Source organism: Euprymna scolopes, chromosome 45 (genome assembly GCF_053919585.1).
Source record: "Euprymna scolopes isolate OS-2025 chromosome 45, ASM5391958v1, whole genome shotgun sequence".
Lineage (NCBI taxonomy): Eukaryota > Metazoa > Mollusca > Cephalopoda > Sepiida > Sepiolidae > Euprymna > Euprymna scolopes.
The window spans coordinates 52,278,416-52,295,188 of NC_136526.1; the positions used below are offsets into that span (position 1 = coordinate 52,278,416).

A 16,773-nucleotide genomic window follows, 5' to 3' on the forward strand; every position below is an offset into this window, starting at 1 on the left:
CACAAATCTGAAGAATTCTAAAAGCATTAGCTTTAATAACAGGGGTTTCAAAAATATTGCTGAGAGCTTGTGTGTCTTACTACATTTATATACAAAAAGATAATGAAATATTCAGTAATTTAAAAGATTTACAGATTTTATGCAGGATTATAGTACACTTGTAAAAAGAACTTATAATAAACCCCTTCCAAAGTGTCTGTCCCCATCACCAATAATGTGCTCCCCCCGCTGTGTTTAAAATAACTGTCTACATCTCACTTCAATCAGCCTTCTATTAATATGAGATCTCCAAGAATTGCTACATTGTAACCGTCGTGTACACTGTTATAGAAATGTCTTGTCCCTGTTATGACACCTCACAACACAACAGACATTGATTTAGTACTCCACTACACAATAGTATTAATTTCTGAGCAGAGCATTCATAAAGTTGTGGTGTGCAAATTGATTGATCTTACAAATGTTTACATTTCAAATGAATAAAATAAATTCACACAATTAAAATAATCATTAAAAAAATAATGAAAATTAAACATTTTACAAATAGAAATAATTACCTCTTATTAAAAAAGTATTTGAAACTGAAGCAGCATGTTTTCTTTAAATATCACAAAGCTATGCTTGAAGATTTCGACAATAGATATAGGCAGTTCAGATTTTCTGGAAAAATCTGTAAAAATAAATCAAATCATTTTGGGTTAATACAATAATTAATTCCGATTCGCATCGTTAAAAATGTATTAATTGGTAAAAATGTAATAATTGGTAAAATGTATTAATGGGTAAAAATGTATTAATGGGTAAAAATGTATTAATGGGTAAAAATGTATTAATCAGTAAAAATATATTATCGGTAAAAATGTATTAATTGGTAAAAATGTATTAATTGGTAAAAATGTATTAATCGGTAAAAATATATTAATTGGTAAAAATGTATCATACGGTAAAAATGTATTAATCGGTAAAAATGTATCATACGGTAAAAATGTATTAATCGGTAAAAATGTATTAATCGGTAACAATGGATTAATTGGTAAAAATGAATTAATCGGTAAAAATGTATTAATTGGTAAAAATAAATTAATCGGTAAACATTTATTAATTGGTAAAATGTATTAATCGGTAAAAATGTATTAATCGGTAAAAATGAATTAATCAGTAAAAATTAATTAATTGGTAAAAATGAATTAATCGGCAAAAATGTAATTAATTGGTAAAAATGTATTAATTGGTAAAAATGTATTAATTAGTAAAAATGAATTAATTGGTAAAAATGTGTTAATCGGTAAAAATGTATTAATTGGTAAAAATGTATTAATCGGTAAAAATGTATTAATCGGTAAAAATGTATTAATTGGTAAAAATGTAATAATTTTTCAAAATGTATTAATTGGTAAAAATGTGTTAATCGGTAAAAATGTATTAATTGGTAAAAATGTATTAATTGGTAAAAATGAATTAATCGGTAAAAATGTATTAATCGGTAAAAATGTATTAATCGGTAAAAATGTATTAATCGGTAAAAATGTATTAATCGGTAAAAATGTATTAATTGGTAAAAATGTAATAATTTTTCAAAATGTATTAATTGGTAAAAGTGTATTAATAAGAGTTTTATTTTTTAATCATATTATTATTGTATTTTTAACACCAAAAATAAATCTGACATTAGTGATGTTGCAACTGATGAGAACATTTATAAAGTTTGTGGTGTTCAAATACAAAAATCTACAAATTAAAAAAATATACTCACACTATTTAAATAATCATTAAATCCATAAGACTAAACATTTTACAAATAAAAATAATTAACTTTTATTTAATAAACTATTTGAACATCAAGAAGTCTCTCTTTCCTTTGAAAGTTAAGAAAATATGCTTAAGCATTTTAGCTATGCAGTTCCGATTTACTAGTAAATAAGTCTGTAAAATAATTAATCAAATAATATTTATTTAATACAAGATTTGAGGAAGAATGTTAAAAATGTATTATGAAAATATCTAGTATAAAGATGTTATACAAATTAATTACTACAGTATTACTAAAAATATTTCATATAATCAAATCATTCTTAGACAAAAGAATGATCCATGATGTTGTTGCTGATTCTATATACAGTGATGATCATATTTATTGGCACGGTAAAATAAAAGTTAAATTTTGTCTAATAAATTCTAAAAAAGGGATTAAATTAAAGAAAATAACAAAGTATATTATGTATTTTTAACTGGCCTTTCCGATGCAGCAATCGGATTTTAGAAAAAATAAATAACAAAGGAACAACAAACATAATTGCAAAAAACCCTTGTTCAAAATTATTGGCACGATTTATTTAATAATCAATTGTATAGCCTTTGGCCTTGATTACCTTCCTCAGTCGCTTTTCATAGTTTACAACCAAGTTGTTGCACTCTTCAGTAGTAATTTTAGCCCACTCTTCCTGACAATAATCCTCCAATTGAATAAGATTCTTAGGCTTCCTTTGCATTACCCTCAATTTTAATGTTCTCCATAAATTTTCAATTGGATTAAGGTCTGGGCTTTGTGATGGCCACTCCAAAACATTAATATGATTGTCCTCAAGCCATTTCTTAGTCAGTTTAGCCGAATGCTTTGGGTCATTATCTTGCATGAACCACCAACGACGACCAAGTGAGAGCTCTTTAGCAGAGTCTTTCATGTTTTCATCCAATATTTTAACATAATCTTCCTTTTTTATGCTACCTGTGACCTTAACAAGTCGGCCTGGTCCAGAGGCAGCAAAGGATCCCCAAAACATCAAACTGCCTCCACCGTGCTTCACTGTGGGTATGGTGTTCTTAGGCAGGAAAGCTTCGCCAGATTTTCTGTAAATATAAGACACTTTATTATGGCCAAATAACTCTATTTTCGTTTCGTCAGTCCATAGAACACGTTTCCAGAATGCAACATCTTTATCAATATGACGTTTTGCAAAGGCTAGCCTTGCTTTCAGGTGCATAGGCTTCAATAAGGGAGTCTTTCTCGGACGACATGCTTTTAAACCAGCTCTCTTCAAAACTCTACCAACTGTATGTCGAGATACATTCACTCCAGAGGTGCTCTGTTCATCAACAATCTCCCCAACAGAGATCCTTGGGTTTTGTTTTACTTGTCGAACAATTTTCCGTTCATCTCTTGGGGAAAGAATCCTTTTTCTCCCTCTACCCTCTAAACTCATAACGTGGCCTTGCGATTTGAACTTGTTTATTATGGCTCTAACAGTGGATTTGGGAAGGTTTAGCTTCTTTGAAATCTTATCATAGCCCTCCCCATTGGTATGGCATGCTACAACAAGCTTCCTGACGTCTTCGCTGTGTTCCTTAGTTTTAACCATGGCGATTGAAAATTATAATTTAGTCACTTATAATAGTTTAAATAAATCGCTATCTAAAAATTATCTGAAAAAAATTATTCACTGAATTAGCGTTAAACAAGCATAATATGGCTATAAAAAGGTTCAGAAAGCACGTAAACCGGAAATTGATTGATATTATACTGATACTAAAAAAAAACAAAGCCGTGCCAATAATTTTGAACAAGGGTTTTTTGCAATTATGTTTGTTGTTCCTTTGTTATTTATTTTTTCTAAAATCCGATTGCTGCATCGGAAAGGCCAGTTAAAAATACATAATATACTTTGTTATTTTCTTTAATTTAATCCCTTTTTTAGAATTTATTAGACAAAATTTAACTTTTATTTTACCGTGCCAATAAATATGATCATCACTGTATAAACAACATGGCATTAATGCAAGTGAGCCCCAAGCGTTGATCTTTGGATATTTATTTTTTCAGATATTTTTATTGATGCAATTGAGTCCTAGCTTAATATTTTCTGATTATCCCATCTTTTATTCTCTGCATGTGGACAAAACAAATGCACACATATCCAATAAAAAATCTGCAACCTCAAGAGAGGGCCTCCAGTTTGTCATGGAATGAGACCAAAAGTGGATAAGATTTGTTGTTACTAAGGGAAGCTACTTTCCTTTAAAAATTATAAGAAACTTTTTTCTTTTTTTTTTTACATAGTCATCACCACATTATTAAGGCCAAGAGGCTACTCAAGGATAAGAGTTAAAGAGTGTACAGTAGAAATTGGACAATATAGTAATCATTAGTAATGAAAATTTGGTAAATTTGATAACTTATATGGAACGGCTCATCAAGAACTTATTTACGTTAGCCTTGAACACAACCATATTGTAGTCAGCCGGAAAGCAGGAAAACGGAAGACAATTCCACAGGCGTGCAGTTCTAAGAAAGAAGCTTTGTTCATGGAATCTATGTTTAGGTTTAGGCACAGATAAAGAGTGGGGGGGGGGAATTATTGATAGTGTTTACAGCTATACAGCTAACTTTTAATAGCTTATCGAAAAATGGAAGAGGAAAGAAATTTTTTCAAGTTTTAACCAAAGGCATTTATTCCCTCATCCCAGCTTTGACGTCACGTGATCATCATTCTCTGCACATGTTCGTTTCATAATCTTTTTTTCTTTTAGTCATTTGCATACACTCTATTACATGAATTCATACACTCTATTACATGAATTCATAGGCCACTGAAGTGAATGCAGTGGTAGACTAGCTGTTAAGCCTCTGTTTTAAGGTGCTGATAACTTTTGTGTTTACTTTCCATATTTTGTTTTCTCCAAAGGAGTAACCACTTATCAAGGCTCAGAGGACTGTCGAGGATAAAGGTTAATGAGTGTACAGTAGTCAATGAGACACTATTGTAGTAATTGTTAGTAGTGAAATTTTGGTAAATTGGATATTAAGGAGGAGAGGGCGGCTCATAAAGAACTTGTTGACATTGGACTTGAAAACGACCACATTGTAGTCAGCTGGAAATAGACAGAGTTCCAGGGGCAGATCTAATTCTTTATTGACGGAATCTACATTTAAGTTGAGGCACAGATGAAGAGTGGGGGAAATTATTGATAGGGGTTTTAGCTAGACAAGCGTTTTTCATGCAAGTTTTGCAAGAGGGAGCTATACATTGGAGCTCAGATGAGCACTTGCCATGAAAATAACGATAAAGCAGAGATAGGTTTACAACATCTCTTCCATGGGAAAGAGGTTGCAGGGAAGAAAAAAGGACATCCTTCATTAAGCTACAAAGTAGCATAAGTTGTTTCTAGCAGCTCCTGCCCAGATGTGGGAAGAGTACTCCATCGTTGGACGTACTTGGTTCTTATACAGGTAGACAATTTCATCAGCAGTGAGATATCTACTAAAGCGGTAGAATAATCTCATCATTTTTTCAGCAACATTGGCAACGGATTTGATATACGTGTTCCATTTAAGATTAGGAGTAAATGTCAGACCCAGAAGCTTGTCAAAACATAAAGCCTCCCCATGACAAGAGCTATTTATTTCAATTGATGTCAGACAGGGATCAGAGCATTGGTAATGTAAAGATAGAAGCTTGGTTTTAAACAAATTAAAATTAACAAGCCACCACTTTCTCCATTGGATCATGTGTTCAAGATCAGAGGAAAGAGAATCAGAGAGAACTTAGTCATTTAGGATCTTTGAAGTGTTGCCATAGACGATAATGTTGTCAACATAAATGTTTATAAATGATCTTAGGATGTGATTTGGAAACTCAGTGATCTAGATCAGGAAGAGAGTTGGGCCCAGGATGGAACCCTGAGGGACTACAGCATTATTACTATGAGACTCTGATTTCCACCCATCAATCACTATTCTCTTATGAAGCTATCAGAGAGAAATGATATAATAATTGAGAAGAGATTTCTTACTATATAGATGGAGATTTTGCAGAGTAGACCTTTCATGTATTTGTTGTTGTTTTTTTTTTAATTTACATTTAATCAGCGATCCAAACTATGAACATCAGAAAAGTTAATTAAATATAATTGATAAAAACGTTTTGTTGTTTTTTTCAAATTTATTTTTTTTATTAAAATGTAACCTGTATGTGTCTGTCATGAAGAAGAAATGGAAATTTATGTTACCACATGAACAGTAGAAAGGAACATAGGATGATATACACAAAATTTCTCTGGTGCACACAAAAATGTCTATTTTTTTACATAGAGATCACCACTTATCAAGGCCAAGAGGCCACTCGGGGATAAGGGTTAAAGAGTGTACAGTAGAAATTGGACAATATAGTAATCGTTAGTAATGGAAATTCGGTAAATTTGTTAACAAGTGGGACGGCTAATCATGAACTTGTTTTCGTTAGACTAATTATGAGACTAACAGATTAAAGAATAAAAATATCTCCTTCTGGATGGTTGACTGGATCTGTCCGAAGTGAGACTGGTGCCGACTCTTTAGAGGTCATCTATCTGTTACCAATAATTAATGCAAAAAAGACATTGTAAACAAAGCATATAGCTCTTAGGTACAGAGAGAGAGAAAAAGAGTGGTGACGTCTACTATTGACTATTTCTCAGAGCATTTTTACTTTTTTTTGAAATTTTACTTCAGTTAGTTTTAATAGATCAAGGGAGCTAACTCCTCCTGGAGTTAGCTCCCTTGATTTCATTACGATTTAAATTTCTATCCAAAGGCTCTTTTAAGGGTAGATGTTGCTCCCTTCATGGCTGTTATCTGTATTTCGTTACAGCTCAGACTTCCAGGGATTGAAGTTTCTTTTTTATTAAGCCAGTTGCTCCTATCACAATTGGTATAATATTTCTTTCTTTCAGAGACCATGTCATTTTTAGATCATTCTTCAGGTCCTAATATTTTGTTATCTTTTCCCACTCAGCTCTATTAAGGCCGTGGTCATTTAAAATTGATGAGTGCAGTTCTTGCAGGCTTGTTCCATATCGCAATATCTGGTTAAATAGCCTTGTCTTTTATGTATCTGCCCACGTGTATGTCTTTATCATAGAACACTGTCACCTTTCCAGTTGATATTATCGGTGATTCAATGATCTATCAAGCTGCATCTTTCTACAGATCTTCCAATAAGGAGATATTTACAGTTTGTTGTGGCGAGCAGTGTAAACACCATTTGCCAATAGGATCTGGCATCCAGACATTAAGTGACTCAGGTTCTGAATTGCTGATTGGCAAAACCTGCATGTGTGCTCTGTTGTATTTCTAAGCAAATGCTAAATGACAGTCTTGTCAATTTCATTTGTGTGCTTTTATTTATGCTGATTTCAAACTTGATGATAACTTATACAGTCTTCATCCTCAACAAGGTCACTTTGTTTTGTTTTCTCTTAGGAGTCACCACTTATCAAAGCCCGAAGGCCACTTGAGAATTAGTCACCATTTATTAAGGCCAAATGGCCAGTCAAGGATAAGGGTTAATAAACGTAAGGTGGTAGTGTAGTAATCGTTGATGGTGTAAATTGGGTACAATATGATTATTTATGGGGATAGTTCATATTGTGGTCACGTGGTCAGAATGAAGAGACTAATGTGTTGAAATAGAATCTAGGAGTTTTCTGTTAATTATATAGAAACTTCTAGTGAGTTATCTACCCCTTAAGACTTTATAAGAAGAAATTAAAAAGCTAATGTTGTTTAGCAATGAACAACATTTTCAATATTTACAGGACTTTATTGTCTTTTGTAAAGTATATGAGAAATATTTACAAAATGAATTTATTGCTAACATGTTTTATTTTCATCAAAGACTAAAATAAATCAATGCGTTTTTAGTAGTTAAAATAGGACTTTAGTTAAGTGTTGTTTGTTTACATAAAATAATGTATTTTAAGTAAGATAAAAATATGTTTATTTTGTTGTTGTCGTTGTTGTTGCTTACAAAAAACATATATACATTAAAATGTAACCCGTGTTTATCAGGTTGACATTATTTAAAAGTTAATATAGGACTTTAGTAAAGTTTTTTTTCTTTACATTATATATTTTTTAAAATTTTTATTTCATTTTGACCCCAAACAAGGCACCATGCTACTTTGATGTAGGGGGCTACTATTGGGGACATAAGTTGCAAGGTCACTATGTAGGGAGTTGAGCAACAAGATGTATGTTCACATTAGACTTGAACCTCTGCATGTCAGTAAAGTTGGGAAAGCAAGAACCCGGAAAGAAATTCCAGAGTCTTACAGTTCTGGCAACATAACTATTATAGTAGAAGGCCTTCTTACATCTAGGAATCTCTACTGTGTAGGGGTGGGACTTTGCTGCTTTTCGGTGAAGTCTGAGGTGGGAGAGTACTAACCAGATTTCCACTGGAAATGTGCAGTTCAAATATTGAACCTTGGGGAGGTATTTTGTCACCCAAACCCCAGGAAACACCAATGGCCGATGCCAACATGAAATCAATGGCAAATGGCTGTTGCAATAATGTACAATCATCTGCTCGAGTAGTCAAGAAGTGGAGAACACTGGAACGCTGGGGAGACTTATAACTGTTTCCAGTAAATACCACAGGTTACTGCTAGTGAGGGACCACTGATGTAGGCCTGTGAGACAACTCCTAGTGAGTGAAATAATAATGACAATAATGTCCCCTCCCAAATTAACCACCACCTTCATTTAATATTGTAGATATTTACTATATTTCCTTAGTTTTTATCCAACGTTCACATTATGGTAGGATTGCCTTTTAGTAGTTATGTGAACTTCATTTCCATATTCATGTATTCTGCACGGATATGAAAATGAAGACTATAGTGGAGTATAGCATTCCTAACCATGTAACTGATGAAAATATGCTACACATTTTAATGAAAAACATGAGGAAAAAATGGGCATAAAAGAACAGAAAACCAAAACTTTAAATGTAATTTCTGTATTAAAAGTAATAGTTATTTAAATATTTCAACATATAATTTTGTGGGGAAAATCCAGCTCCCCAATAAGGGGCAACCTGGATAGGAACAAAAATAAAAATTGTCTCAGTCATGAAGGATTTCTCCTCCAACAGCCAAGGACAGAAAAGGTGAATTGTAGCATCAGAACAGATACTACACTGTGATCTTGTCCTGAAGGCCAAGAATTTTTTGTTTAATATGTTTCTTTAATTGTTTGTTCCCTAAATTCATGAATTAGTTTTATCAGTATTAGATTGTATATTGCTTTAAAATTACGTAATTTTACGTAATATTTATATTTTATATTGAATAAAGTTCAGTTTAATTATTAATCGAATTGGGTTTCTTTCTTTTCTTTTTTTCAACATGTTTCAATTCCCTTTTTTAAAAATGCCCTCATATAGTATGAACAGTAGCAGTTTGAAAAATCTTACCTACATTGCCTGCAGGCATTTTTCAGTTAACAGGCCTTCTATATCTTGGTGGCCATGTAAAATCCCATTGGAGTGATTTCTATAGTACTATTCTTCATTTGCATGCAATCATAGAATGTTAACTCGTTTCGAGTTTGTGTTACTATAGACACATATTCGAAAAAGTGGTTAAAAAACAAATATAAACAAATAAATGTTATCAAAGACAAGATAAGTTACTCTTCTACCTATCTGCAGAAGGTTTTAGTGGTTTTACTCAATTTAAAACGTGTAATCTATTCGAAAATCACAGTGCTTATCGCTATATTTTAAAAAGAAAAATGGTGGCATGCTCGCTATTGAACATGGTAAGTTTGGGAAAATGAGTTGAAACAAACAAATTATACAAAATACTGTTAGAAACCCGCCGATTATATGTCCGCCTATGTCACGGTAACATATATTGAGTGAGTTTCTAACAGCATTTTGTATAATTTTTTTGTTTAAACTCGTTTTCCCAAACTTACCGTGTTCAACAACGAGCATGCCGCCATTTGCATTTTTCAAATAAATCGGTAAACACTGTATGTTTATCGAGCCAAATAAACACGTTACATAAAATTAAAACACTAAGAAATTTTCCAGTTCGGTAGAAAAATGACTTATATTGCCTTTGATAATATTTATTTGTTAAATATTTGTGTTTTGTGACAACTTTTGGGGCAGATTTTCCGTTTAGTTGTACAACTATCCTCAAACCATGTAATCACTAAAAGGGATTCTTAAATGTCGACACCGGTATTGACCTGAAGGGTTTTTTTGTTTTTTACATGTTTCACAAACTTTAAATGGTTAAAATATAATCACATAATTATTGAAAATATGATCATGTTATTAAAATTTAATTTAAATTAACCACGTTCTTTAACAAATAATCTAAGGTGAAGCTTTAAAATGATTAAATATGTTTTCTTTTATAATTTAACATTAAAACCATTGAGCAATAAAAATAAAATTTTGGGTACTCATGTATTTTTTTGGTACTTTGCTAAAATAATAATGTTATTATTTTGAAAGCCATTTTTTGTAACTATTCTGTGCTTCCACCTTACAATTAAAAAAAGATATTGTGAAACTTTAATTTAACCTGAAAAAACTATTTTAAAATAGTGTGGTACCAAAAAATGCATAAGCACCAAATTTTGCTTTGATTTTACAGTTTTCATATGCATCCCATGGCAGATGGTACCGCGTCATTTTTTTAGGTTTTTTTTTTGGGGGGGGGGTCAGTTTAAATTCAAGTTTCACGATATCTTCTTTTGGGTTTGTATTACTGTACACACAGATTCGAAAAAGTTGTCAAAAAATAAATATATAACAAATAAATATTATCAAAGGCAAGATAAGTTACTTTTCTACTAAACTGGATATATATTTTTTTGTTTTTATTTAATGTAACATATTTATTCAGCTCGAACAACATGCAATGTTTACCGCTGTATTGGAAAATTCAAAATGGCGCCCAACACTCTCTTTAACATGGTAAGTTTGGGGAAAGGTGTTATAAATAATAAACTAGACAAAATACTATTAAAAAAGCACCGAATATATGTCAACCTATGTCACGGTGACATATAATGAGCGAATTTCTAACAGTATTTTGTCTGGTTTATTATTTATAACATCTTTTCCTGAACTTACCGTGTGAAAGAGAGTGTCGGACGCCATTTTGAATTTTCCAATACATCGGTAAATACTGTATGCTTTTCGAGCTGAATAAACATGTTACATTGAATAAAAACAGGAAAAATATATCCAGTTAGGTAGAAAAGTAACTTATCTTGCCTTTGATAACATTTATTTGTTATATATATATATTTTTTTTTTGACAACTTTTTCGAATCTATGTGTACAGTAATACAAACGCCTTCTTTTTTTTAAATTGAGGTGGTGAGGATGTTTTGTAACTATTCTGTGCTTCCACCTTACAATTACAAACAGGAGGCTCCTCATTAAGAATAGTTCTCAAAATAATAACGTTATTATTTCAGCACGGCACGAAAAATACATAAGTACCCAAAATTTCATTTTTATTGTTCAATGTTTTTAATTTTAAATTATGAAATAAAATATATTTAATCATTTTAAAACTTCATCTTGCATTATTATTTTTTTTTTTAATTTGTTAAACAACGTGGTTAATTTGAATTAAATTTTAATCACATGATTATATTTTACCCATTTAAAGTTTGTGAAACATGTAAAAAAGAAAAAAAATACTCGATACCGGTGTCGACGTTTTAGAGTCCCTTTTGGTGATTACATGGCTCGAGTATATTTGTACAACTAAACGGCAAATCTGCCCTTTTTTCGAATCTATGTGTATTGTAATACAAACCTCTCGTTTCTCTATTAAGACAAAGGGAATCATAATAGTTTGGACGCGCCCCTGTAGTAAAAAAAGAGCTTCAAAAGCAATTAAATTAATAAATACTTACTTTTTGTTTGGCAATCTGGGAGTTAATTTAAATGAGACGAGTTTGACGGGTTTAAGATGGCGACTGGAAAAGTAAGTTTGCAGAAAATTAAAAAAAAATATTTTTTGTGTGTGATTTCAATTTTTTTTTTTTATTTGTTGCGTTGTGTCAAATTACAAAACATTCTTTCATTGTTAAAAATTATTGGCAATCACGCATAATCACTTACTTGAGCCATTGCCACGTCATAGGAAATAGGCAATGATAGTCAATTCAATTACATAGGTATTTTTTTTAGATTAGGCCCCACCTCCAAAATTTTCTTTTAAATGACGACTTGTAGTACTTACTAACACAACAAACGCCCTCGTGTTTGTGCCTTGTATAGGCATGCGCGACAACAAAACTTGGGGTTTTATAAGCGGAAGTCTCGAGATTGTCAGGAATCTACAGGCGCATGCGCAAGAGAAGGGATTGAGATAGTGGTATAAAGGCAGGTCGAGTGAGAAGGTTGTTGTTGTTGTTGTTGTTGTTGTCATTGGACGTTACAGTGACGCATGCGTTAGCAGGTGATTAAGAGGCGGTTTATTTTTGTGTGTCAAGTCGCGCACCTCGGTGAAGGTCATATAAATCGTTCACCTCGGTGAAGGTGAAGGTCATACGACTTTATAAGTTTTTCGACTATGCTGAATACGGACATCGCATTGAAATTTTGAAGAAATAATTAGTTATCGAGATATAAAAAGTTGTATTATGCATTGTATTCTTTGGCGGCCATCTTTGTTACGCGCGTAGATTTGTTTATGGTGTGTGCACACGCGTCTAACAGCGAGAGACGCACATCAAACTAAACACGTGCTTTCTTTTATTTGTGTCTTCATGAAATAAATTCTAGTTCGTTTATTTCAATTTAACGCGTTGTTTGTTTCTTTCTCGATTCAATTCATTTTTCCTAGTTTGTGCGATTGGAGGATATATATATATATTATACCCTAGTCCGCTACAACATATATTCTGAACTAGCTGAAAAGGCTAACACATTTTGCTGTCTTGAATGCTAATTAACATGGATTTGGGATCCTGAACATCATGAGTGCTACAACTTCCGATGATACATGCGTTTTATACTAGGATCAGAGTAAACCCTAATCAATGGAGGGAAATGATTCACAGAAGACCTGGGTGTGGCACTGATAAAAAAAGGCGAAGCAGTTGAATTTAAATCCAAAAGATTAATTGACACACAAACCAGATGCAGCAATGAATGAGAGACTTTGACAATTCAATATGGTATTCAGCGATACCACAGCGACCTCTATGAAAAAGCCTTTTCCGTCATCACGGACTTATCACAATATGTGCTAAACTATTGAATTCAGGACCACATGGTTATAGTGAAATGTTAATTAATATCTCGAGTTACATAAGGACCGATTAGCAAATGATCCTTGCTGACAACCTAAATCGGTTGTCTTACCCCGAAAACCATAAACTGTTTAAATTAGATGAGAGGCAAGAGATGGACAACTAACACCTAATAGTCGGACTTTTTCTCTGACTACTACCTTGGCACACACTAAAAAGTAATTTCTTTTCTTAATTGACATTCCCACAGGCCTTTATTCATCTTATATAGTATTGTCGAGATAGTTGTACATAATGCCTGTTCATTTTTTCTTTGCCTTACAGGTCACCAGATCATCTTTGATGATCACAAATAGCTTTACATTTTAAAATTATTTTATTAAGTTTATTTATAAGGGTCAAATAAATAATAGCTGACGATAACGGTATCGATGTTAGGAAAGTTGTCATATTCCAGATCATATTTTGTAGTTTAAAGTGTCATGATCTCATTTATAATTCTTCATTATTGAATAATTTTGTATTTCTTTTGTCATAAGAAATATCCATGAAACTTTGTTCTTGTAAACCATTTTCTCTTTCAATTTATTTTTCAATCTTCATTTTCCCTTTGTTTTAAAATGACTTTTGTTCTTTGCATTTTCTACTCCTCCTACTCCAGTTGTTTCTTTAAATCATTTTCTCTTTCAATTTATTTTTCAATCTTCATTTTAACGGCAATACTACTTGTTTGTTCTCTTACATTGTAAAATTTTATTTTTACAATAACACATTCTGAGAAAGCATTTTACCAAAGAAATTACTTCCTCCTCCCAAAAATTGCCTTCTCCATAACCGACTATGCTCAAAGTAATTACTTTTTTCCTAAAGCAATTTTAGTTTAATCTTCTTTGAGAGAATAACACAAAAATAAGGAATAAAATTTTTATAGAAAAGCAATTATATTTTTAATAGTTTTTATATAGTCAAATAATTTTTGGAAAAAAACATGCAATAAAACGCGGCTTTATCTTCAATATTTAACAAAATCTCATATAAAAAGGAAGACATTTCACAAATGTTGTCTTTTTTAATGAAAGTTAATTTTACAAAATCAGAAAAATGTTTTTGATTATCACTGATGTAATCTTAGTAAAAACTAATGCAATGCAATATTTCATACACTAATTAGGGTCCAGTATATCAATTATTATAGGAAGAACGTTTTTAACACAACACCGTTTACAAATCGGTTTTGTCTTAGAAAATATTTTTTCCAATTAATAATCCACGATCAGAATATATTGTATAAATCATCAATTTTATTTAAAAGTTTTCATTTTGGTAACATTATGAATATCTGAAAGAAAATAGAACAATTTATATACAAATACAAAAAGAAAAACTGCACAAATTAAGGTAAGATTATAAATATCTGAAAGAAAATAGAACAATTTATATACAAATACAAAAAGAAAAACTACACAAATTTGGGTAAAGATTATAAATATCTGAAAGAAAATAGAACAATTTATATACAAATACAAAAAGAACAACTGCACAAAATTGGGTAAGATTATAAATATCTGAAAGAAAATAGAACAATTTATATACAAATACAAAAAGAAAAACTACACAAATTTGGGTAAAGATTATAAATATCTGAAAGAAAATAGAACAATTTATATACAAATACAAAAAGAAAAACTGCACAAAATTGGGTAAGATTATAAATATCTGAAAGAAAATAGAATAATGTATATACAAATACAAAAAGAAAAACTGCACAAATTTGGGTAAAGATTATAAATATCTGAAAGAAAATAGAACAATTTATATACAAATACAAAAAGAAAAACTGAACAAATTTGGGTAAGATTATAAATATCTGAAAGAAAATAGAACAATTTATATACAAATACAAAAAGAAAAACTGCACAAAATTGGGTAAAGATTATAAATATCTGAAAGAAAATAGAACAATTTATATACAAATACAAAAAGAAAAACTGAACAAATTTGGGTAAGATTATAAATATCTGAAAGAAAATAGAATAATGTATATACAAATACAAAAAGAAAAACTGCACAAATTTGGGTAAAGATTATAAATATCTGAAAGAAAATAGAACAATTTATATACAAATACAAAAAGAAAAACTGCACAAAATTGGGTAAGATTATAAATATCTGAAAAGAAAATAGAATAATGTATATACAAATACAAAAAGAAAAACTGCACAAATTTGGGTAAAGATTATAAATATCTGAAAGAAAATAGAACAATTTATATACAAATACAAAAAGAAAAACTGCACAAAATTGGGTAAGATTATAAATATCTGAAAGAAAATAGAATAATGTATATACAAATACAAAAAGAAAAACTGCACAAATTTGGGTAAAGATTATAAATATCTGAAAGAAAATAGAACAATTTATATACAAATACAAAAAGAAAAACTGAACAAATTTGGGTAAGATTATAAATATCTGAAAGAAAATAGAGTAATGTATATACAAATACAAAAAGAAAAACTGCACAAATTTGGGTAAAGATTATAAATATCTGAAAGAAAATAGAACAATTTATATACAAATACAAAAAGAAAAACTGCACAAAATTGGGTAAGATTATAAATATCTGAAAGAAAATAGAATAATGTATATACAAATACAAAAAGAAAAACTGCACAAATTTGGGTAAAGATTATAAATATCTGAAAGAAAATAGAACAATTTATATACAAATACAAAAAGAAAAACTGAACAAATTTGGGTAAGATTATAAATATCTGAAAGAAAATAGAACAATTTATATACAAATACAAAAAGAACAACTGCACAAAATTGGGTAAGATTATAAATATCTGAAAGAAAATAGAACAATTTATATACAAATACAAAAAGAAAAACTGCACAAATTTGGGTAAGATTATAAATATCTGAAAGAAAATAGAGTAATGTATATACAAATACAAAAAGAAAAACTGCACAAATTTGGGTAAAGATTATAAATATCTGAAAGAAAATAGAACAATTTATATACAAATACAAAAAGAAAAACTGCACAAAATTGGGTAAGATTATAAATATCTGAAAGAAAATAGAATAATGTATATACAAATACAAAAAGAAAAACTGCACAAATTTGGGTAAAGATTATAAATATCTGAAAGAAAATAGAACAATTTATATACAAATACAAAAAGAAAAACTGAACAAATTTGGGTAAAGATTATAAATATCTGAAAGAAAATAGAATAATGTATATACAAATACAAAAAGAAAAACTGAACAAATTTGGGTAAGATTATAAATATCTGAAAGAAAATAGAACAATTTATATACAAATACAAAAAGAAAAACTGAACAAATTTGGGTAAGATTATAAATATCTGAAAGAAAATAGAATAATGTATATACAAATACAAAAAGAAAAACTGCACAAATTTGGGTAAAGATTATAAATATCTGAAAGAAAATAGAACAATTTATATACAAATACAAAAAGAAAAACTGCACAAATTTGGGTAAGATTATAAATATCTGAAAGAAAATAGAATAATGTATATACAAATACAAAAAGAAAAACTGCACAAATTTGGGTAAAGATTATAAATATCTGAAAGAAAATAGAACAATTTATATACAAATACAAAAAGAAAAACTGCACAAAATTGGGTAAGATTATAAATATCTGAAAGAAAATAGAATAATGTATTTACAAATACAAAAAGAAA

At 30.2% G+C, this 16,773-nt stretch overlaps 1 long non-coding RNA gene across 1 annotated transcript in view; it reads right to left on the reverse strand.

Moving 5' to 3' along the window:
* Nucleotides 1-557: 557 nt before the first annotated feature.
* The window catches only part of LOC145269634 (uncharacterized), a 38,283-nt gene continuing 22,067 nt past the window's right edge, over nt 558-16,773 (reverse strand). Inside the window, exons 3-4 of the long non-coding RNA XR_013865148.1 lie at nt 11,708-11,770; nt 558-670 (exon numbers count right to left, since the gene is read on the reverse strand). This is a non-coding gene — a long non-coding RNA (uncharacterized LOC145269634). The remainder of the gene's footprint in view (nt 671-11,707; nt 11,771-16,773) is intronic.